The 23,496-nt window shown below is 39.8% G+C and overlaps 10 non-coding genes across 10 annotated transcripts; all 10 read left to right on the plus strand.

Annotated features, from left to right (window-relative positions):
* Positions 1-879: 879 nt before the first annotated feature.
* Positions 880-961, plus strand: TRNAS-GCU (transfer RNA serine (anticodon GCU)). The gene has a single exon. It is a non-coding gene; the product is annotated as a tRNA-Ser (tRNA).
* A 498-nt stretch (positions 962-1,459) lies between these two features.
* Positions 1,460-1,541, plus strand: TRNAL-AAG (transfer RNA leucine (anticodon AAG)). Its single transcript has one exon. It is a non-coding gene; the product is annotated as a tRNA-Leu (tRNA).
* A 4,653-nt stretch (positions 1,542-6,194) lies between these two features.
* Positions 6,195-6,276, plus strand: TRNAS-GCU (transfer RNA serine (anticodon GCU)). The gene has a single exon. It is a non-coding gene; the product is annotated as a tRNA-Ser (tRNA).
* A 505-nt stretch (positions 6,277-6,781) lies between these two features.
* On the plus strand, positions 6,782-6,863 carry TRNAL-AAG (transfer RNA leucine (anticodon AAG)). The gene has a single exon. It is a non-coding gene; the product is annotated as a tRNA-Leu (tRNA).
* A 4,655-nt stretch (positions 6,864-11,518) lies between these two features.
* TRNAS-GCU (transfer RNA serine (anticodon GCU)) lies at positions 11,519-11,600 on the plus strand. Its single transcript has one exon. It is a non-coding gene; the product is annotated as a tRNA-Ser (tRNA).
* Positions 11,601-12,105: 505 nt separating this feature from the next.
* Positions 12,106-12,187, plus strand: TRNAL-AAG (transfer RNA leucine (anticodon AAG)). Its single transcript has one exon. It is a non-coding gene; the product is annotated as a tRNA-Leu (tRNA).
* Positions 12,188-16,838: 4,651 nt separating this feature from the next.
* TRNAS-GCU (transfer RNA serine (anticodon GCU)) lies at positions 16,839-16,920 on the plus strand. Its single transcript has one exon. It is a non-coding gene; the product is annotated as a tRNA-Ser (tRNA).
* Positions 16,921-17,425: 505 nt separating this feature from the next.
* On the plus strand, positions 17,426-17,507 carry TRNAL-AAG (transfer RNA leucine (anticodon AAG)). The gene has a single exon. It is a non-coding gene; the product is annotated as a tRNA-Leu (tRNA).
* Positions 17,508-22,161: 4,654 nt separating this feature from the next.
* On the plus strand, positions 22,162-22,243 carry TRNAS-GCU (transfer RNA serine (anticodon GCU)). The gene has a single exon. It is a non-coding gene; the product is annotated as a tRNA-Ser (tRNA).
* A 505-nt stretch (positions 22,244-22,748) lies between these two features.
* Positions 22,749-22,830, plus strand: TRNAL-AAG (transfer RNA leucine (anticodon AAG)). The gene has a single exon. It is a non-coding gene; the product is annotated as a tRNA-Leu (tRNA).
* The last annotated feature ends 666 nt before the right edge of the window (positions 22,831-23,496 follow it).

A 23,496-nucleotide genomic window follows, 5' to 3' on the forward strand; every position in this document is an offset into this window, starting at 1 on the left:
TGATTAGTATGCTGATTAGTTATTGCGATTGTTGTTGAGATATTGATCTATTGATTTGTGATGCCAAAAGACATCTTGTACTGGGAAGTCCCCGAACCTGGTCTAAAAGGTTCATCGACCTAGGCGTGTCTCCTTGTAAGTTTACTTATCAAGGCTCTGACGCGCCTTCACTAATAAAAAGTAATCTGATCGCTTGCTGTGGAGTCATCGTCAACAAAAACTACCAAAATATTACTTCAATGTATTGTAATTACGACTGCCTCAGTTTTATGCATTACGTGAGTAGTCGGACAGCAATTTATTTAGCGCAAAAATATTTCTTGTTGATGCACGTACGTTTTTAAACTGAAGTGTCATAGCTGTAGCGGCAATACTCCCAGTTTAGGTGGTTTTATAAACAAAGTTTTACTTTCTCCTACTTAAAACATTTTGCAGAACAATGCACATTAAATGGGAAGGCAGTTTTCCTTAATTGTGTACTATTTGCTGCCTAATGTTGACATGTAAGCACACCACCAATAACTGACACCTAGAGACTCGAAAGCGCCATACCAGTACAATATTTGTATGATATTGCACTTTAAATCCACGTACAACTGAATTAAAGCAATCTTAGCTCATTTGAGGGTAGTGTGATAGTACATCACATATGGATAGAACACGTTTGGAAAGTGTAATTTTCATGATTACATTACATTTAACATATAAATTCAAGCTGAAGTAGGGATGGACAACAAGGTCGTATAGAGCAAAGCTGAAGACAACAAGTTACCATAACAATCTGTAAATATATGCTCTTTATTATGTTTAGACAACTATCACCTAATAGAACACATTTTGGCTACCATATTTTGTACTCCTGAAACATGGTGTTTTGAAGACGAGGTGGCCGAGTGGTTAAGGCGATGGACTGCTAATCCATTGTGCTCTGCACGCGTGGGTTCGCATCTCATCCTCTTCGGTTTATTGTTCCGTTTTTAGTATGAAGTAGGGCTGGGTTAACCCTATTTTATGTGAGAGTTAAATGACATATCCCATGGTATTTCTGGCAGTACAACGACTCAGTTTGGAAACACCGCTCAGTTGAGTACTGTGCTTAGGCATTACTGTAAACAGCGCCAGCCGGGTTCTGATCATGAATCACAAAATCTATCCTGAGGCGGAGGGTTGGTAAGTTGAGGGACGTAGATAGTTTGATTCCTTATCCTTAAAGAAAGAGAAGCAGCGCGTGCGGGACGCCAATGTAAGGGTTGTCTTCCTACGGAATCTCAGGACTGGCGCTCCCTGACACCTCCCATGGCCCGGGGCCAATCCTGACCTACTGAATGTATCACGTGCCTGCTGCTGTTGGCGTTGACTTTCCTAGGATCACTTCACAGGCTATACACCCTTATTCTCCAACTCCCCTATACAACAGAACATATCACTTCAGAAAGCTTACAGAAACAGGTTTGCACAGGGTAGTGTGGCCGAGCGGTCTAAGGCGCTGGATTAAGTCTCCAGTCTCTTTGGAGGCGTGGGTTCGAATCCCACTGCTGCCAGTATTTTTCAACTCACAAACGTATTTTGTCTGCATCAGTGTCTCACTCTCTGCCTTCTGCACCTACGATCCACATAGCGAGAGGTGAGACTATGTAAAGTGGTGACATATATATATATGGGTAGCCAGACAGTGGGACCGAGCCTTCTTATTTTAAAAAACCACAACCTAAGGTGACAAGAATTGTATCGGTAAACAAACCAGCTGTCTTGAAGTCTAACTATAGAGGCGACGAGAGGGGTCACTGTGATGCTGAAAGTTCAGTGAGTGTAAACAGTAGAACGCTGTGTGATACGTTTCCTTGCAGTGATGACAGCTCGCGTTTCTAAAGCAGAGAGCAAACATACAATGGGGAAGAAGAATAAATAAGGAAAGACATATATTATATGCAGACAGTTATTATACTTTGCTTTTCACCTGTAACTCGCTCAACTGTCGGTGAATGCTGCGTTACCCTGCATAGCCAGGTCACCACAGCGGGTGTCCACAGTGTTTGGCCAAGTTACTATAGTTGTGAGCTTGTAGATGTGAGGTAGCGTGGCTGAGCAGGCTAAACTGGCTAGATTTAGGCTCCAGTCTCTCTGGAGCCGTGGGCTTGAATCCCAACTCTTTAAGTTTACTTGAACCAAATACTTTTGCAAAAAAGGTTCATGTAATAAATATTCATTAGGGTCGTGTTGTGAGTATGACACTAATGGATAAAAGTGGGACTAACAATGCTACAATTCCTGAGACTACCACTGCACTAACAGCCTGGGAGAGGTTTGAGCTGGATACAAGATACTTGCATGAGGGAACGAACTCGAAAGGGGAACTATCCACTGATGTTTTCTATCGCTTGCTGAGTGAGTATGTTGACACAATAGATGCAAAAGATTGTTTTGTGTGTACACAGATTCCTGTTTCGGTACAAGAGGGGGTTACCTATTACAGACTGTCATTAACCTATGGGATACGTTGTAGTCTGTTACTAACAAGATTCTATAACCAGGAAGAGATTCAATATTTTTACTCAAATCATGATCTTGTGTTTTCTAATGTGCCTATCATAGAGGATGTGAGTGGGGTAGCTAAGTACTATAGCATAAAGTTAGTTAAAGGATTCTTTCAGGCGACATTAACAATTAGTACATCTTATGCACACCACAATAATTTGACATGTTTGCTTACACCTGTAGAGAAAAGCTTTTTAGATCACACGGAAGAGAGAAGAAGGGCATTGAAGGGTAAACTAGAGAAAGGATTACAGCAACGGGCCTTTGCTAGTAGTGACGGTTATAGTGCAATTAGAGAACAAGGGAAGTTAGCTTTAGACGCACTACATGCAGGAAAGCTTTGCATATCCAAGACCAAATCATACTATGACAATGTGTTTGTGGGATGAGTGAATGTAAGCGTGTGTTTTTGTTTCAGAGTAAATGGACGTTCATGTTAAATGGACAGGATCCAGCAATCCCCGGGATTTATTATATATGTGGACTTAATGCTTATTACCGTCTTCCAAAGGGATAGCATGGGACATGTTATTTGGGGATAGTTTTCCCAAAGATATATCAACTTGACGATTTGAAAAGGTTACCAAAATTGTCTGAATTACATCTTACTAGACATAAGAAAGAGACTGCTGCTGGTGTAGTAGGAGACATATTTGGGACGATAATTTCTTCAGTGGGAGTTATTATGAACTCCATAAAGATTCAAAAGTTGTCTACTATTGAGGATAACATGCTGACAAACTTTTCAGGGGCTATACTCCTGATGGATACTGAACTTGCTGCGGAGGGGGCTATGACTCTTCAAAACAGGCTTGCTTTAGACATTCTTTTAGTGAAAAATGGCAGAGTTTGTAGATTGCTCAATGGGTGTAATTTTTGCGCTTACATACCAGATAATAGTAATAAGATTAGAAGTATGCTTACTAACTTGACTAGGGATAGTACGGACTTGAAGGATTTGAAAGAACCAGGTGTTTGGAAAAAGGTTGGGAAAGGATTTGCTTCAGTGGGAAATTGGATCAGTAACATTTGGCATGGGATATTGTATAAAATAATACAGGGGATATTGATTGTTATAGATTGCTTATTTGGATCATGGGTGGCATGTAAAATTAGTAAAAGAATAAAATTGAAGATGGCGAGAAATAATAGGAGGAGGGAAGAAAAACAAAGGGAAAAATTATTCAGGGCAAGATCAAAGGGGAAATCAAGAAGGGAAGAGATTGATATGAGGGAATTTTAGTTTGTAAAATTAGTAGGGAAGATTTGTGTGATGACAAGAGTCATCAGAGGAGGGATTGCTGGAGTGTGTCTTTTAAAATTTATATTAACATGAAAAGCTTACAATATATTGTGTAATGAAGCTGCATAAAAAATGTGTTAACGTAGAAATAATGCACACGTTTGAAATGTGCCCACGGGGAGTGGCTACCAATGTATACGAAGACTAATGAAAGTTATTAATGCTGAATTAATTATGTACTAATGTTTTTAATTTGTATTAACGTATCAAAATTGGAGTTATGTATTAGGAGTTTGTTCATTAAGAAGTAGGCCTTAGTTTAGCGAAGGTCTGTGCCTAGCTGCCTGGTCTCATATTAAACTGTCTTTTTCTAACGTGCAATGTGCTATTTTCCTGAAGGACATGAAACTATACTTTCCCAAGAAGCTAGAGATGTGTGTAGCTGTAGTAAATTCTTTCTCATGGGACCCTACTTGCTCAAGGAGACATTCTTGCTGAATGCAACAGTGTAATTTGTAACAGGTGCAAGGCTGCCTGGAGTAGGAGAAAACAATGGAACTACTGACTGTAGCGTAAAATGTAACTTTTCTTACCTGACATTCCAACCGATGAAAACATCAATAACATGGGCCAATCAACGACATGAGAACTGTGGTTTGTGTAAAACTCTGGTGAAGATTATTGGACAGAGATGGCGATGCACCAATGATTATCCATTGAGGAATTAGGCGTAAATTAGACAGTTTTGATTTAACCACATGACCCAAGGAGAAATCAGGCATTTATTGGACATTCCACTCCAAGCCATTCTTTGCCATTCTACTGAGCCATTTAGGCCATTTCGTTTGAGACTTTGCCGTTTGTTCGCCCTGTTACTCTAAACCACCCTTTACTTATTCCTTACCTGATACTTACTTCTCCTCTATATGAGGGAAGTTCTTGTTCCTTAGCTATGCCATACTGATACTTTGCCCTGTCCTTTCTTTGCTGATGATGCAAACGACTGATGTCCCAAGGACGAAGACTGACGCTGTTTGCTGATCCGTTGGATGGGTAACTATCTGATGAAAATTGTAATTGTCTGTTTGCCTTTTCTTTCTAGGTACCAACTGCTCTTTGATAGAGGCCATAGTTAGATGTTTTCCAAATTTGTGTTTGCTAAATTATTTTGCATGAAGCCCGACATGCTGATGCTAATACGAGGTTATTTAAGGTGTTCACTAAAATCTGACGTAAATAGACAAAGGACTGAGTTCTTGCTTTGTTGAACCATGCACTACTGAGACTTTGCTAAGTTGCTTCTTAATAATTATGTGTTAATACTGAGTGAATATTCTCTATGCATTGATTAATTGCGTTTCTAATTGCAAATCTGAAGAGTTACTAATGAGATGAATTGCTGATGAGATTAACAGAAATGACTTTAGATTGTAACCAGTAGGGAAATAAATATCCTAACACTTAACTAAATTGGTGTGGTTATTCATGACTGAAAGATCATGGTGTGTTCACTTTATTGACTCTCATTAAAGGTTATTGATTAGCATGCTGATTAGTTATTGCGATTGTTGTTGAGATATTGATCTATTGATTTGTGATGCTAAAAGACATCTCGTACTGGGAAGTCCCCGAACCTGGTCTAAAAGGTTCATCGACCTAGGCGTGTCTCCTTGTAAGTTTACTTATCAAGGCTCTGACGCGCCTTCACTAATAAAAAGTAATCTGATAGCTTGCTGCGGAGTCATCGTCAACAAAAACTACCAAAATATTACTTCAATGAATTGTAATTACGACTGCCTCAGTTTTATGCATTACGTGAGTAGTCGGACAGCAATTTATTTAGCGCAAAAATATTTCTTGGTGATGCACGTACGTTTTTAAACTGAAGTGTCATAGCTGTAGCGGCAATACTCCCAGTTTAGGTGGTTTTATAAACTAAGTTTTAATTTCTCCTACTTAAAACTTTTTGCAGAACAATGCACATTAAATGGGAAGGCAGTTTTCCTTAATTGTGTACTATTTGCTGCCTAATGTTGACATGTAAGCACACCACCAATTACTGACACCTAGAGACTCGAAAGCGCCATACCAGTACAATATTGGTATGATATTGCACTTTAAATCCACGTGCAACTGAATTAAAGCAATCTTAGCTCATTTGAGGGTAATGTGATAGTACATCACATATGGATAGAACACGTTTGGAAAGTGTAATTTGCATGATTACATTACATTTAACATATAAATTCAAGCTGAAGTAGGGATGGACAACAAGGTCGTATAGAGCAAAGCTGAAGACAACAAGTTACCATAACAATCTGTAAATATATGCTCTTTATTATGTTTAGACAACTATCACCTAATAGAACACATTTTGGCTACCATATTTTGTACTCCTTAAACATGGTGTTTTGAAGACGAGGTGGCCGAGTGGTTAAGGCGATGGACTGCTAATCCATTGTGCTCTGCACGCGTGGTTTCGAATCCCATCCTTGTCGGTTTATTGTTCCGTCTTTAGTTTTTAGTATGTGGTAGGGCTGGGTTAACCCTATTTTATGTGAAAGTTAAATGACATATCCCATGGTATTTCCAGCAGTACAACGGCTCAGTTTGGAAACACCGCTCAGTTGAGTACTGTGCTTAGGCATTACTGTAAACAGCGCCAGCCGGGTTCTGCTCATGAATCACAAAATCTTTCCTGAGGCGGAGGGTTGGTAAGTTGAGGGACGTAGATAGTTTGATTCATTATCCTTAAAGAAAGAGAAGCAGCACGTCCGGGACGCCAATGTAAGGGTTGTCTTCCTACGGACTCTCAGGACTGGCGCTCCCTGACACCTCCCATGGCCCGGGGCCAATCCTGACCTATTGAATGTATCACGTGCCTGCTGCTGTTGGCGTTGACTTTCCTAGGATCACTTCACTGGCTAAACACCCTTATTCTCCAACTCCCCTATACAACAGAACATCTCACTTCAGAAAGCTTACAGAAACAGGTTTGCACAGGGTAGTGTGGCCGAGCGGTCTAAGGCGCTGGATTAAGGCTCCAGTTTCTTTGGAGGCGTGGGTTCGAATCCCACCGCTGCCAGTATTTTTCAACTCACAAACGTATTTTGTCTGCATCAGTGTCTCACTCTCTGCCTTCTGCACCTACGATCCACATAGCGAGAGGTGAGACTATGTAAAGTGGTGACGTATATATATAAGGGTAGCCAGACAGTGGGACCGAGCCTTCTTATTTTAAAAAACCACAACCTAAGGTGACAAGAATTGTATTGGTAAACAAACCAGCTGTCTTGAAGTCTAACTATAGAGGCGACGAGAGGGGTCACTGTGATGCTGAAAGTTCAGTGAGTGTAAACAGTAAAACGCTGTGTGATACATTTCCTTGCAGTGATGACAGCTCGCGTTTCTAAAGCAGAGAGCAAACATACAATGGGGAAGAAGAATAAATAAGGAAAGACATATATTATTTGCAGACAGTTATTATACTTTGCTTTTCACCTGTAACTCGCTCAACTGTCGGTGAATGCTGCGTTACCCTGCATAGCCAGGTCACCACAGCGGGTGTCCACAGTGTTTGGCCAAGTTACTATAGTTGTGAGCTTGTAGATGTGAGGTAGCGTGGCTGAGCAGGCTAAACTGGCTAGATTTAGGCTCCAGTCTCTCTGGAGCCATGGGCTTGAATCCCAACACTTTAAGTTTACTTGAACCAAATACTTTTGCAAAAAATGTTCATGTAATAAATATTCATTAGGGTCGTGGTTGTGAGTATGACACTAATGGATAAAAGTGGGACTAACAATGCTACAATTCCTGAGACTACCACTGCACTAACAGCCTGGGAGAGGTTTGAGCTGGATACAAGATACTTGCATGAGGGAACTAACTCGAAAGGGGAACTATCCACTGATGTTTTCTATCGCTTGCTGAGTGAGTATGTTGACACAATGGATGCAAATGATTGTTTTGTGTGTACACAGATTCCTGTTTCGGTACAAGAGGGGGTTACCTATTACAGACTGTCATTAACATATGGGATACGTTGTAGTCTGTTACTAACAAGATTCTATAACCAGGAAGAGATTCAATATTTTTACTCAAATCATGATCTTGTGTTTTCTAATGTGCCTATCATAGAGGATGTGAGTGGGGTAGCTAAGTACTATAGCATAAAGTTAGTTAAAGGATTCTTTCAGGCGACATTAACAATTAGTACATCTTATGCACACCACAATAATTTGACATGTTTGCTTACACCTGTAGAGAAAAGCTTTTTAGATCACACGGAAGAGAGAAGAAGGGCATTGAAGGGTAAACTAGAGAAAGGATTACAGCAACGGGCCTTTGCTAGTAGTGACGGTTATAGTGCAATTAGAGAACAAGGGAAGTTAGCTTTAGACGCACTACATGTAGGAAAGCTTTGCATATCCAAGACCAAATCATACTATGACAATGTGTTTGTGGGAATGAGTGAATGTAAGCGTGTGTTTTTGTTTCAGAGTAAATGGACGTTCATGTTAAATGGACAGGATCCAGCAATCCCCGGGGTTTATTATATATGTGGACTTAATGCTTATTACCGTCTTCCAAAGGGATAGTATGGGACATGTTATTTGGGGATAGTTTTCCCAAAGATATATCAACTTGACGATTTGAAAAGGTTACCAAAATTGTCTGAATTACATCGTACTAGACATAAGAAAGAGACTGCTGCTGGTGTAGTAGGAGAAATATTTGGGACGATAATTTCTACAGTGGGAGTTATTATGAACTCCATAAAGAATAAAAAGTTGTCTACTTTTGAGGATAACATGCTGACAAACTTTTCAGGGGCTATACTCCTGATGGATACTGAACTTGCTGCGGAGGGGGCGATGACCCTTCAAAACAGGCTTGCTTTAGACATTCTTTTAGTGAAAAATGGCAGAGTTTGTAGATTGCTCAATGGGTGTAATTGTTTCGCTTACATACCAGATAATAGTAATGAGATTAATAGTATGCTTACTAACTTGACTGGGGATAGTACGGACTTGAAGGATTTGAAAGAACCAGGTGTTTGGAAAAAGGTTGGGAAAGGATTTGCTTCAGTGGGAAATTGGATTAGTAACATTTGGCATGGGATATTGTCTAAAATAATACAGGGGATATTGATTGTTATAGATTGCTTATTTGGATCATGGGTGGCATTTAAAATTAGTAAAAGAATAAAATTGAAGATGGCGAAAAATAATAGGAGGAGGGAAGAAAAACAAAGGGAAAAATTATTCAGGGCAAGATCAAAGGGGAAACCAAGAAGGGAAGAGATTGATATGAGGGAATTTTAGTATGTAAAATTAGTAGGGAAGATTTGTGTGATGACAAGAGTCATCAGAGGAGGGATTGCTGGAGTGTGTCTTTTAAAATTAATATTAAAATGAAAAGCTTACAATATATTGTGTAATGAAGCTGCATAAAAAATGTGTTAACGTAGAAATAATGCACACGTTTGAAATGTGCCCACGGGGAGTGGCTACCAATGTATACGAAGACTAATGAAAGTTATTAATGCTGAATTAATTATGTACTAATGTTTTTAATTTGTATTAACATATCAAAATTGGAGTTATGTATTAGGAGTTTGTTCATTAAGCAGTAGGCATTAGTTTAGCGAAGGTCTGTGCCTAGCTGCCTGGTCTCAAATTAAACTGTCTTTTTCTAACGTGCAATGTGCTATTTTCCTTAAGGACATGAAACTGTACTTTCCCAGAAGCTAGAGATGTGTGTAGCTGTAGTAAATTCTTTCTCATGGGACCCTAATTGCTCAAGGAGACATTCTTGCTGAATGCAACAGTGTAATTTGTAACAGGTGCAAGGCTGCCTGGAGTAGGAGAAAACAATGGAACTACTGACTGTAGCGTAAAATGTAACTTTTCTTACCTGACATTCCAACCGATGAAAACGTCAATAACATGGGCCAATCAACGACATGAGAACTGTGGTTTGTGTAAAACTCTGGTGAAGATTATTGGACAGAGATGGCGATGCACCAATGATTATCCATTGAGGAATTAGGAGTAAATTATACAGTTTTGATTTAACCACATGACCCGAGGAGAAATCAGGCACTTATTGGACATTCCACTCCAAGCCATTCTTTGCCATTCTACTGAGCCATTTAGGCCATTTCGTTTGAGACTTTGCCGTTTGTTCGCCCTGTTACTCTAAACCACCCTTTACTTATTCCTTACCTGATACTTACTTCTCCTCTATATGAGGGAAGTTCTTGTTCCTTAGCTATGCCATACTGATACTTTGCCCTGTCCTTTCTTTGCTGATGATGCAAACGACTGATGTCCCAAGGACGAAGACTGACGCTGTTTGCTGATCCGTTGGATGGGTAACTATCTGATGAAAATTGTAATTGTCTGTTTGCCTTTTCTTTCTAGGTACCAACTGCTCTTTGATAGAGGCCATAGTTAGATGTTTTCCAAATTTGTGTTTGCTAAATTGTTTTGCATGAAGCCCAACATGATGATGCTAATATGAGGTTATTTAAGGTGTTCACTAAAATCTGACGCAAATAGACAAATGACTGAGTTCTTGCTTTGTTGAACCATGCACTACTGAGACTTTGCTAAGTTGCTTCTTAATAATTATGTGTTAATACTGAGTGAATATTCTCTATGCATTGATTAATTGCGTTTCTAATTGCAAATCTGAAGAGTTACTAATGAGATGAATTGCTGATCAGATTAACAGAAATGACTTTAGATTGTAACCAGTAGGGAAATAAATATCCTAACACTTAACTAAATTGGTGTGGTTATTCATGACTGAAAGATTATTGTGTGTTCACTTTATTGACTCTCATTAAAGGTTATTGATTAGCATGCTGATTAGTTATTGCGATTGTTGTTGAGATATTGATCTATTGATTTGTGATGCCAAAAGACATCTCGTACTGGGAAGTCCCCGAACCTGGTCTAAAAGGTTCATCGACCTAGGCGTGTCTCCTTGTAAGTTTACTTATCAAGGCTCTGACGCGCCTTCACTAATAAAAAGTAATCTGATCGCTTGCTGCGGAGTCATCGTCAACAAAAACTACCAAAATATTACTTCAATGTATTGTAATTACGACTGCCTCAGTTTTATGCATTACGTGAGTAGTCGGACAGCAATTTATTTAGCGCAAAAATATTTCTTGTTGATGCACGTACGTTTTTAAACTGAAGTGTCATAGCTGTAGCGGCAATACTCCCAGTTTAGGTGGTTTTATAAACTAAGTTTTACTTTCTCCTACTTAAAACTTTTTGCAGAACAATGCACATTAAATGGGAAGGCAGTTTTCCTTAATTGTGTACTATTTGCTGCCTAATGTTGACATGTAAGCACACCACCAATAACTGACACCTAGAGACTCGAAAGAGCCATACCAGTACAATATTTGTATGATATTGCACTTTAAATCCACGTACAACTGAATTAAAGCAATCTTAGTTCATTTGAGGGTAGTGTGATAGTGCATCACATATGGATAGAACACGTTTGGAAAGTGTAATTTTCATGATTACATTACATTTAACATATAAATTCAAGCTGAAGTAGGGATGGACAACAAGGTCGTATAGAGCAAAGCTGAAGACAACAAGTTACCATAACAATCTGTAAATATATGCTCTTTATTATGTTAAGACAACTATCACCTAATAGAACACATTTTGGCTACCATATTTTGTACTCCTGAAACATTGTGTTTTTGAAGACGAGGTGGCCGAGTGATTAAGGTGATGGACTGCTAATCCATTGTGCTCTGCACGCGTGGGTTCAAATCCCATCCTTGTCGGTTTATTGTTCCGTCTTTAGTTTTTAGTATGTGGTAGGGCTGGGTTTACCCTATTTTATGTGAAAGTTAAATGACATATCCCATGGTATTTCCGGCAGTACAACGGCTCAGTTTGGAAACACCGCTCAGTTGAGTACTGTGCTTAGGCATTACTATAAACAGCGCCAGCCGGGTTCTGCTCATGAATCACAAAATCTTTCCTGAGGCGGAGGGTTGGTAAGTTGAGGGACGTAGATAGTTTGATTCCTTATCCTTAAAGAAAGAGAAGCAGCACGTGCGGGATGCCAATGTAAGGGTTGTCTTCCTACGGACTCTCAGGACTGGCGCTCCCTGACACCTCCCATGGCCCGGGGCCAATCCTGACCTACTGAATGGATCACGTGCCTGCTGCTGTTGGCGTTGACTTTCCTAGGATCACTTCACAGGCTATACACCCTTATTCTCCAACTCCCCTATACAACAGAACATCTCACTTCAGAAAGCTTACAGAAACAGGTTTGCACAGGGTAGTGTGGCCGAGCGGTCTAAGGCGCTGGATTAAGGCTCCAGTCTCTTTGGAGGCGGGGGTTCGAATCCCACCGCTGCCAGTATTTTTCAACTCACAAACGTATTTTGTCTGCATCAGTGTCTCACTCTCTGCCTTCTGCACCTACGATCCACATAGCGAGAGGTGAGACTATGTAAAGTGGTGACGTAGATATATAAGGGTAGCCAGACAGTGGGACCGAGCCTTCTTATTTTAAAAAACCACAACCTAAGGTGACAAGAATTGTATCGGTAAACAAACCAGCTGTCTTGAAGTCTAACTATAGAGGCGACGAGAGGGGTCACTGTGATGCTGAAAGTTCAGTGAGTGTAAACAGTAGAACGCTGTGTGATACGTTTCCTTGCAGTGATGACAGCTCGCTTTCTAAAGCAGAGAGCAAACATACAATGGGGAAGAAGAATAAATAAGGAAAGACATATATTATATGCAGACAGTTATTATACTTTGCTTTTCACCTGTAACTCGCTCAACTGTTGGTGAATGCTGCGTTACCCTGCATAGCCAGGTCACCACAGCGGGTGTCCACAGTGTTTGGCCAAGTTACTATAGTTGTGAGCTTGTAGATGTGAGGTAGCGTGGCTGAGCAGGCTAAACTGGCTAGATTTAGGCTCCAGTCTCTCTGGAGCCGTGGGCTTGAATCCCAACACTTTAAGTTTACTTGAACCAAATACTTTTGCAAAAAAGGTTCATGTAATAAATATTCATTAGGGTCGTGGTTGTGAGTATGACACTAATGGATAAAAGTGGGACTAACAATGCTACCATTCCTGAGACTACCACTGCACTAACAGCCTGGGAGAGGTTTGAGCTGGATACAAGATACTTGCATGAGGGAACTAACTCGAAAGGGGAACTATCCACTGATGTTTTCTATCGCTTGCTGAGTGAGTATGTTGACACAATGGATGCAAAAGATTGTTTTGTGTGTACACAGATTCCTGTTTCGGTACAAGAGGGGGTTACCTATCATAGACTGTCATTAACATATGGGATACGTTGTAGTCTGTTACTAACAAGATTCTATAACCAGGAAGAGATTCAATATTTTTACTCAAATCATGTTCTTGTGTTTTCTAATGTGCCTATCATAGAGGATGTGAGTGGGGTAGCTAAGTACTATAGCATAAAGTTAGTTAAAGGATTCTTTCAGGCGACATTAACAATTAGTACATCTTATGCACACCACAATAATTTGACATGTTTGCTTACACCTGTAGAGAAAAGCTTTTTAGATCACACGGAAGAGAGAAGAAGGGCATTGAAGCGTAAACTAGAGAAAGGATTACAGCAACGGGCCTTTGCTAGTAGTGACGGTTATAGTGCAATTAGAGAACAAGGGAAGTTAGCTTTAGACGCACTACATGTAGGAAAGCTTTGCATATCCAAGACCAAATCATACTATGACAATGTGTTTGTGGGAATGAGTGAATGTAAGCGTGTGTTTTTGTTTCAGAGTAAATGGACGTTCATGTTAAATGGACAGGATCCAGCAATCCCCGGGATTTATTATATATGTGGACTTAATGCTTATTACCGTCTTCCAAAGGGATAGTATGGGACATGTTATTTGGGGATAGTTTTCCCAAAGATATATCAACTTGACGATTTGAAAAGGTTACCAAAATTGTCTGAATTACATCGTACTAGACATAAGAAAGAGACTGCTGCTGGTGTAGTAGGAGACATATTTGGGACGATAATTTCTTCAGTGGGAGTTATTATGAACTCCATAAAGATTCAAAAGTTGTCTACTATTGAGGATAACATGCTGACAAACTTTTCAGGGGCTATACTCCTGATGGATACTGAACTTGCTGCGGAGGGGGCTATGACTCTTCAAAACAGGCTTGCTTTAGACATTCTTTTAGTGAAAAATGGCAGAGTTTGTAGATTGCTCAATGGGTGTAATTGTTGCGCTTACATACCAGATAATAGTAATGAGATTAGAAGTATGCTTACTAACTTGACTAGGGATAGTACGGACTTGAAGGATTTGAAAGAACCAGGTGTTTGGAAAAAGGTTGGGAAAGGATTTGCTTCAGTGGGAAATTGGATTAGTAACATTTGGCATGGAATATTGTCTAAAATAATACAGGGGATATTGATTGTTATAGATTGCTTATTTGGATCATGGGTGGCATGTAAAATTAGTAAAAGAATAAAATTGAAGATGGCGAAAAATAATAGGAGGAGGGAAGAAAAACAAAGGGAAAAATTATTCAGGGCAAGATCAAAGGGGAAACCAAGAAGGGAAGAGATTGATATGAGGGAATTTTAGTATGTAAAATTAGTAGGGAAGATTTGTGTGATGACAAGAGTCATCAGAGGAGGGATTGCTGGAGTGTGTCTTTTAAAATTAATATTAACATGAAAAGCTTACAATATATTGTGTAATGAAGCTGCATAAAAAATGTGTTAACGTAGAAATAATGCACACGTTTGAAATGTGCCCACGGGGAGTGGCTACCAATGTATACGAAGACTAATGAAAGTTATTAATGCTGAATTAATTATGTACTAATGTTTTTAATTTGTATTAACATATCAAAATTGGAGTTATGTATTAGGAGTTTGTTAATTAAGCAGTAGGTCTTAGTTTAGCGAAGGTCTGTGCCTAGCTGCCTGGTCTCATATTAAACTGTCTTTTTCTAACGTGCAATGTGCTATTTTCCTGAAGGACATGAAACTGTACTTTCCCAGAAGCTAGAGATGAGTGTAGCTGTAGTAAATTCTTTCTCATGGGACCCTACTTGCTCAAGGAGACATTCTTGCTGAATGCAACAGTGTAATTTGTAACAGGTGCAAGGCTGCCTGGAGTAGGAGAAAACAATGGAACTACTGACTGTAGCGTAAAATGTAACTTTTCTCATCTGACATTCCAACCGATGAAAACGTCAATAACATGGGCCAATCAACGACATGAGAACTGTGGTTTGTGTAAAACTCTGGTGAAGATTATTGGACAGAGATGGCGATGCACCAATGATTATCCATTGAGGAATTAGGAGTAAATTAGACAGTTTTGATTTAACCACATGACCCGAGGAGAAATCAGGCATTTATTGGACATTCCACTCCAAGCCATTCTTTGCCATTCTACTGAGCCATTTAGGCCATTTCGTTTGAGACTTTGCCGTTTGTTCGCCCTGTTACTCTAAACCACCCTTTACTTATTCCTTACCTGATACTTACTTCTCCTCTATATGAGGGAAGTTCTTGTTCCTTAGCTATGCCATACTGATACTTTGCCCTGTCCTTTCTTTGCTGATGATGCAAACGACTGATGTCCCGAGAACGAAACTGACGCTGTTTGCTGATCCGTTGGATGGGTAACTATCTGATGAAAATTGTAATTGTCTGTTTGCCTTTTCTTTCTAGGTACCAACTGCTCTTTGATAGAGGCCATAGTTAGATGTTTTCCAAATTTGTGTTTGCTAAATTGTTTTGCATGAAGCCCAACATGCTGATGCTAATACGAGGTTATTTAAGGTGTTCACTAAAATCTGACGCAAATAGACAAATGACTGAGTTCTTGCTTTGTTGAAACATGCACTACTGAGACTTTGCTAAGTTGCTTCTTAATAATTATGTGTTAATACTGAGTGAATATTCTCTATGCATTGATTAATTGCGTTTCTAATTGCAAATCTGAAGAGTTACTAATGAGATGAATTGCTGATGAGATGAACAGAAATGACTTTAGATTGTAACCAGTAGGGAAATAAATATCCTAACACTTAACTAAATTGGTGTGGTTATTCATGACTGAAAGATCATGGTGTGTTCACTTTATTGACTCTCATTAAAGGTTATTGATTAGCATGCTGATTAGTTATTGCGATTGTTGTTGAGATATTGATCTATTGATTTGTGATGCCAAAAGGCATCTCGTACTGGGAAGTCCCCGAACCTGGTCTAAAAGGTTCATCGACCTAGGCGTGTCTCCTTGTAAGTTTATTATCAAGGCTCTGACGCGCGTTCACTAATAAAAAGTAATCTGATCGCTTGCTGCGGAGTCATCGTCAACAAAAACTACCAAAATATTACTTCAATGTATTGTAATTACGACTGCCTCAGTTTTATGCATTACGTGAGTAGTCGGACAGCAATTTATTTAGCGCAAAAATATTTCTTGTTGATGCACGTACGTTTTTAAACTGAAGTGTCATAGCTGTAGCGGCAATACTACCAGTTTAGGTGGTTTTATAAACTAAGTTTTACTTTCTCCTACTTAAAACTTTTTGCAGAACAATGCACATTAAATGGGAAGGCAGTTTTCCTTAATTGTGTACTATTTGCAGCCTAATGTTGACATGTAAGCACACCACCAATAACTGACACCTAGAGACTCGAAAGCGCCATACTAGTACAATATTTGTATGATATTGCACTTTAAATCCACGTACAACTGAATTAAAGCAATCTTAGCTCACTTGAGGGTAGTGTGATAGTACATCACATATGGATAGAACACGTTTGGAAAATGTAATTTTCATGATTACATTACGTTTAACATATAAATTCAAGCTGAAGTAGGGATGGACAACAAGGTCGTATAGAGCAAAGCTGAAGACAACAAGTTACCATAACAATCTGTAAATATATGCTCTTTATTATGTTTAGACAACTATCACCTAATAGAACACATTTTGGCTACCATATTTTGTACTCCTGGAACATGGTGTTTTGAAGACGAGGTGGCCGAGTGGTTAAGGCGATGGACTGCTAATCCATTGTACTCTGTACATGTGGGTTCGAATCCCATCCTCGTCGGTTTATTGTTCCGTCTTTAGTTTTTAGTATGTGGTAGGGCTGGGTTAACCCTATTTTATGTGAAAGTTAAATGACATATCCCATGGTATTTCCGGCAGTACAACGGCTCAGTTTGGAAACACCGCTCAGTTGAGTACTGTGCTTAGGCATTACTGTAAACAGCGCCAGCCGGGTTCTGCTCATGAATCACAAAATCTTTCCTGAGGCGGAGGGTTGATAAGTTGAGGGACGTAGATAGTTTGATTCCTTATCCTTAAAGAAACAGAAGCAGCGCGTGCGGGACGCCAATGTAAGGGTTGTCTTCCTACGGACTCTCAGGACTGGCGCTCCCTGACACCTCCCATGGCCCGGGGCCAATCCTGACCTACTGAATGTATCACATGCCTGCTGCTGTTGGCGTTGACTTTCCTAGGATCACTTCACAGGCTATACACCCTTATTCTCCAACTCCCCTATAGAACAGAACATCTCACTTCAGAAAGCTTACAGAAACAGGTTTGCACCGGGTATTGTGGCCGAGCGGTCTAAGGCGCTGGATTAAGGCTCCAGTCTCTTTGGAGGTGTGGGTTCGAATCCCACCGCTGCCAGTATTTTTCAACTCACAAACGTATTTTGTCTGCATCAGTGTCTCACTCTCTGCCTTCTGCACCTACGATCCACATAGCGAGAGGTGAGACTATGTAAAGTGGTGACGTATATATATAAGGGTAGCCAGACAGTGGGACCGAGCCTTCTTATTTTAAAAAACCACAACCTAAGGTGACAAGAATTGTATCGGTAAACAAACCAGCTGTCTTGAAGTCTAACTATAGAGGCGACGGGAGGGGTCACTGTGATGCTGAAAGTTCAGTGAGTGTAAACAGTAGAACGCTGTGTGATACGTTTCCTTGCAGTGATGACAGCTCGCGTTTTTAAAGCAGAGAGCAAACATACAAATGGGAAGAAGAATAAATAAGGAAAGATATATATTATATGCAGACAGTTATTATACTTTGCTTTTCACCTGTAACTCGCTCAACTGTCGGTGAATGCTGCGTTACCCTGCATAGCCAGATCACCACAGCGGGTGTCCACAGTGTTTGGCCAAGTTACTATAGTTGTGATCTTGTAGATGTGAGGTAGCGTGGCTGAGCAGGCTAAACTGGCTAGATTTAGGCTCCAGTCTCTCTGGAGCCGTGGGCTTAAATCCCAACACTTTAAGTTTACTTGAACCAAATACTTTTGCAAAAACGGTTCATTTAATAAATATTCATTAGGGTCGTGGTTGTGAGTATGACACTAATGGATAAAAGTGAGACTAACAATGCTACAATTCCTGAGACTACCACTGCACTAACAGCCTGGGAGAGGTTTGAGCTGGATTCAAGATACTTGCATGAGGGAACTAACTCGAAAGGGGAACTATCCACTGATGTTTTCTATCGCTTGCTGAGTGAGTATGTTGACACAATGGATGCAAAAGATTGTTTTGTGTGTACACAGATTCCTGTTTCGGTACAAGAGGGGGTTACCTATCATAGACTGTCATTAACATATGGGATACGTTGTAGTCTGTTACTAACAAGATTCTATAACCAGGAAGAGATTCAATATTTTTACTCAAATCATGATCTTGTGTTTTCTAATGTGCCTATCATAGAGGATGTGAGTGGGGTAGCTAAGTACTATAGCATAAAGTTAGTTAAAGGATTCTTTCAGGCGACAATAACAATTAGTACATCTTATGAAAACCACAATAATTTGACATGTTTGCTTACACCTGTAGAGAAAAGCTTTTTAGATCACACGGAAGAGAGAAGAAGGGCATTGAAGGGTAAACTAGAGAAAGGATTAGAGCAACGGGCCTTTGCTAGTAGTGACGGTTATAGTGCAATTAGAGAACAAGGGAAGTTAGCTTTAGACGCACTACATGTAGGAAAGCTTTGCATATCCAAGACCAAATCATACTATGACAATGTGTTTGTGGGAATGAGTGAATGTAAGCGTGTGTTTTTGTTTCAGAGTAAATGGACGTTCATGTTAAATGGACAGGATCCAGCAATCCCCGGGATTTATTATATATGTGGACTTAATGCTTATTACCGTCTTCCAAAGGGATAGTATAGGACATGTTATTTGGGGATAGTTTTCCCAAAGATATATCAACTTGACGATTTGAAAAGGTTACCAAAATTGTCTGAATTACATCGTACTAGACATAAGAAAGAGACTGCTGCTGGTGTAGTAGGAGACATATTTGGGACGATAATTTCTTCAGTGGGAGTTATTATGAACTCCATAAAGATTCAAAAGTTGTCTACTATTGAGGATAACATGCTGACAAACTTTTCAGGGGCTATACTCCTGATGGATACTGAACTTGCTGCGGATGGGGCTATGACTCTTCAAAACAGGCTTGCTTTAGACATTCTTTTAGTGAAAAATGGCAGAGTTTGTAGATTGCTCAATGGGTGTAATTGTTGCGCTTACACACCAGATAATAGTAATGAGATCAGAAGTATGCTTACTAACTTGACTAGGGATAGTACGGACTTGAAGGATTTGAAAGAACCAGGTGTTTGGAAAAAGGTTGGGAAAGGATTTGCTTCAGTGGGAAATTGGATTAGTAACATTTGGCATGGGATATTGTCTAAAATAATACAGGGGATATTGATTGTTATAGATTGCTTATTTGGATCATGGGTGGCATGTAAAATTAGTAAAAGAATAAAATTGAAGATGGCGAAAAATAATAGGAGGAGGGAAGAAAAACAAAGGGAAAAATTATTCAGGGCAAGATCAAAGGGGAAACCAAGAAGGGAAGAGATTGATATGAGGGAATTTTAGTATGAAAAATTAGTAGAGAAGATTTGTGTGATGACAAGAGTCATCAGAGGAGGGATTGCTGGAGTGTGTCTTTTAAAATTAATATTAACATGAAAAGCTTACAATATATTGTGTAATGAAGCTGCATAAAAAATGTGTTAACGTAGAAAAAATGCACAAGTTTGAAATGTGCCCACGGGGAGTGGCTACCAATGTATACGAAGACTAATGAAAGTTATTAATGCTGAATTAATTATGTACTAATGTTTTTAATTTGTATTAACATATCAAAATTGGAGTTATGTATTAGGAGTTTGTTCATTAAGCAGTAGGCCTTAGTTTAGCGAAGGTCTGTGCCTAGCTGCCTGGTCTCATATTAAACTGTCTTTTTCTAACGTGCAATGTGCTATTTTCCAGAAGGACATGAAACTGTACTTTCCCAGAAGCTAGAGATGTGTGTAGCTGTAGTAAATTCTTTCTCATGGGACCCTACTTGCTCAAGGAGACATTCTTGCTGAATGCAAGAGTGTAATTTGTAACAGGTGCAAGGCTGCCTGGAGTAGGAGAAAACAATGGAACTACTGACTGTAGCGTAAAATGTAACTTTTCTTACCTGACATTCCAACCGATGAAAACGTTAATAACATGGGCCAATCAACGACATGAGAACTGTGGTTTGTGTAAAACTCTGGTGAAGATTATTGGACAGAGATGGCGATGCACCAATGATTATCCATTGAGGAATTAGGAGTAAATTAGACAGTTTTGATTTAACCACATGACCCGAGGAGAAATCAGGCATTTATTGGACATTCCACTCCAAGCCATTCTTTGCCATTCTACTGAGCCATTTAGGCCATTTCGTTTGAGACTTTGCCGTTTGTTCGCCCTGTTACTCTAAACCACCCTTTACTTATTCCTTACCTGATACTTACTTCTCCTCTATATGAGGGAAGTTCTTGTTCCTTAGCTATGACATACTGATACTTTGCCCTGTCCTTTCTTTGCTGATGATGCAAACGACTGATGTCCCGAGGACGAAGACTGACGCTGTTTGCTGATCCGTTGGATGGGTAACTATCTTATGAAATTTGTAATAGTCTCTTTGCCTTTTCTTTCTAGGTACCAACTGCTCTTTGATAGAGGCCATAGTTAGATGTTTTCCAAATTTGTGTTTGCTAAATTGTTTTGCATGAAGCCCAACATGCTGATGCTAATACGAGGTTATTTAAGGTGTTCACTAAAATCTGACGCAAATAGACAAATGACTGAGTTCTTGCTTTGTTGAACCATGCACTACTCAGACTTTGCTAAGTTGCTTCTTAATAATTATGTGTTAATACTGAGTGAATATTCTCTATGCATTGATTAATTGCGTTTCTAATTGCAAATCTGAAGAGTTACTAATGAGATGAATTGCTGATGAGATTAACAGAAATGACTTTAGATTGTAACCAGTAGGGAAATAAATATCCTAACACTTAACTAAATTGGTGTGGTTATTCATGACTGAAAGATCATGGTATGTTCACTTTATTGACTCTCATTAAAGGTTATTGATTAGCATGCTGATTAGTTATTGCGATTGTTGTTGAGATATTGATCTGTTGATTTGTGATGCCAAAAGACATCTCGTACTGGGAAGTCCCCGAACCTGGTCTAAAAGGTTCATCGACCTAGGCGTGTCTCCTTGTAAGTTTACTTATCAAGGCTCTGACGCGCCTTCACTAATAAAAAGTAATCTGATCGCTTGCTGCGGAGTCATCGTCAACAAAAACGACCAAAATATTACTTCAATGTATTGTAATTACGACTGCCTCAGTTTTATGCATTACGTGAGTAGTCGGACAGCAATTTATTTAGCGCAAAAATATTTCTTGTTGATTCACGTACGTTTTTAAACTGAAGTGTCATAGCTGTAGCGGCAATACTCCCAGTTTAGGTGGTTTTATAAACTAAGTTTTACTTTCTCCTACTTAAAACTTTTTGCAGAACAATGCACATTAAATGGGAAGGCAGTTTTCCTTAATTGTGTACTATTTGCTGCCTAATGTTGACATGTAAGCACACCACCAATAACTGACACCTAGAGACTCGAAAGCGCCATACCAGTACAATATTTGTATGATATTGCACTTTAAATCCACGTACAACTGAATTAAAGCAATCTTAGCTCATTTGAGGGTAGTGTGATAGTACATCACATACGGATAGAACACGTTTGGAAAGTGTAATTTTCATGATTACATTACATTTAACATATAAATTCAAGCTGAAGTAGGGATGGACAACAAGGTCGTATAGAGCAAAGCTGAAGACAACAAGTTACCATAACAATCTGTAAATATATGCTCTTTATTATGTTTAGACAACTATCACCTAATAGAACACATTTTGGCTACCATATTTTGTACTCCTGAAACATGGTGTTTTGAAGGCGAGGTGGCCGAGTGGTTAAGGCGATGGACTGCTAATCCATTGTGCTCTGCACGCGTGGGTTCGAATCTCATCCTCCTCGGTTTATTGTTCCATCTTTAGTTTTTAGTATGTGGTAGGGCTGGGTTAACCCTATTTTATGTGAAAGTTAAATTACATATCCCATGGTATTTCCGGCAGTACAACGGCTCAGTTTGGAAACACCGCTCAGTTGAGTACTGTGCTTAGGCATTACTGTAAACAGCGCCAGCCGGGTTCTGCTCATGAATCACAAAATCTTTCCTGAGGCGGAGGGTTGGTAAGTTGAGGGACGTAGATAGTTTGATTCCTTATCCTTAAAGAAAGAGAAGCAGCGCGTGCGGGACGCCAATGTAAGGGTTGTCTTCCTACGGACTCTCAGGACTGGCGCTCCCTGACACCTCCCATGGCCCGGGGCCAATCCTGACCTACTGAATGTATCACGTACCTGCTGCTGTTGGCGTTGACTTTCCTAGGATCACTTCACAGGCTATACACCCTTATTCTCCAACTCCCCTATACAACAGAACATCTCACTTCAGAAAGCTTACAGAAACAGGTTTGCACAGTGTAGTGTGGCCGAGCGGTCTAAGGCGCTGGATTAAGGCTCCAGTCTCTTTGGAGGCGTGGGTTCGAATCCCACCGCTGCCAGTATTTTTCAACTCACAAACGTATTTTGTCTGCATCAGTGTCTCACTCTCTGCCTTCTGCACCTACGATCCACATAGCGAGAGGTGAGACTATGTAAAGTGGTGACGTATATATATAAGGGTAGCCAGACAGTGGGACCGAGCCTTCTTATTTTAAAAAACCACAACCTAAGGTGACAAGAATTGTATCGGTAAACAAACCAGCTGTCTTGAAGTCTAACTATAGAGGCGACAAGAGGGGTCACTGTGATGCTGAAAGTTCAGTGAGTGTAAACAGTAGAACGCTGTGTGATACGTTTCGTTGCAGTGATGACAGCTCGCGTTTCTAAAGCAGAGAGCAAACATACAATGGGGAAGAAGAATAAATAAGGAAAGACATATATTATATGCAGACAGTTATTATACTTTGCTTTTCACCTGTAACTCGCTCAACTGTCGGTGAATGCTGCGTTACCCTGCATAGCCAGGTCACCACAGCGGGTGTCCACAGTGTTTGGCCAAGTTACTATAGTTGTGAGCTTGTAGATGTGAGGTAGCGTGGCTGAGCAGGCTAAACTGGCTAGATTTAGGCTCCAGGCTCTCTGGAGCTGTGGGCTTGAATCCCAACGCTATAAGTTTACTTGAACCAAATACTTTTGCAAAAAAGGTTCATGTAATAAATATTCAT

This window comes from Pleurodeles waltl, chromosome 12 (genome assembly GCF_031143425.1).
Source record: "Pleurodeles waltl isolate 20211129_DDA chromosome 12, aPleWal1.hap1.20221129, whole genome shotgun sequence".
NCBI lineage: Eukaryota > Metazoa > Chordata > Amphibia > Caudata > Salamandridae > Pleurodeles > Pleurodeles waltl.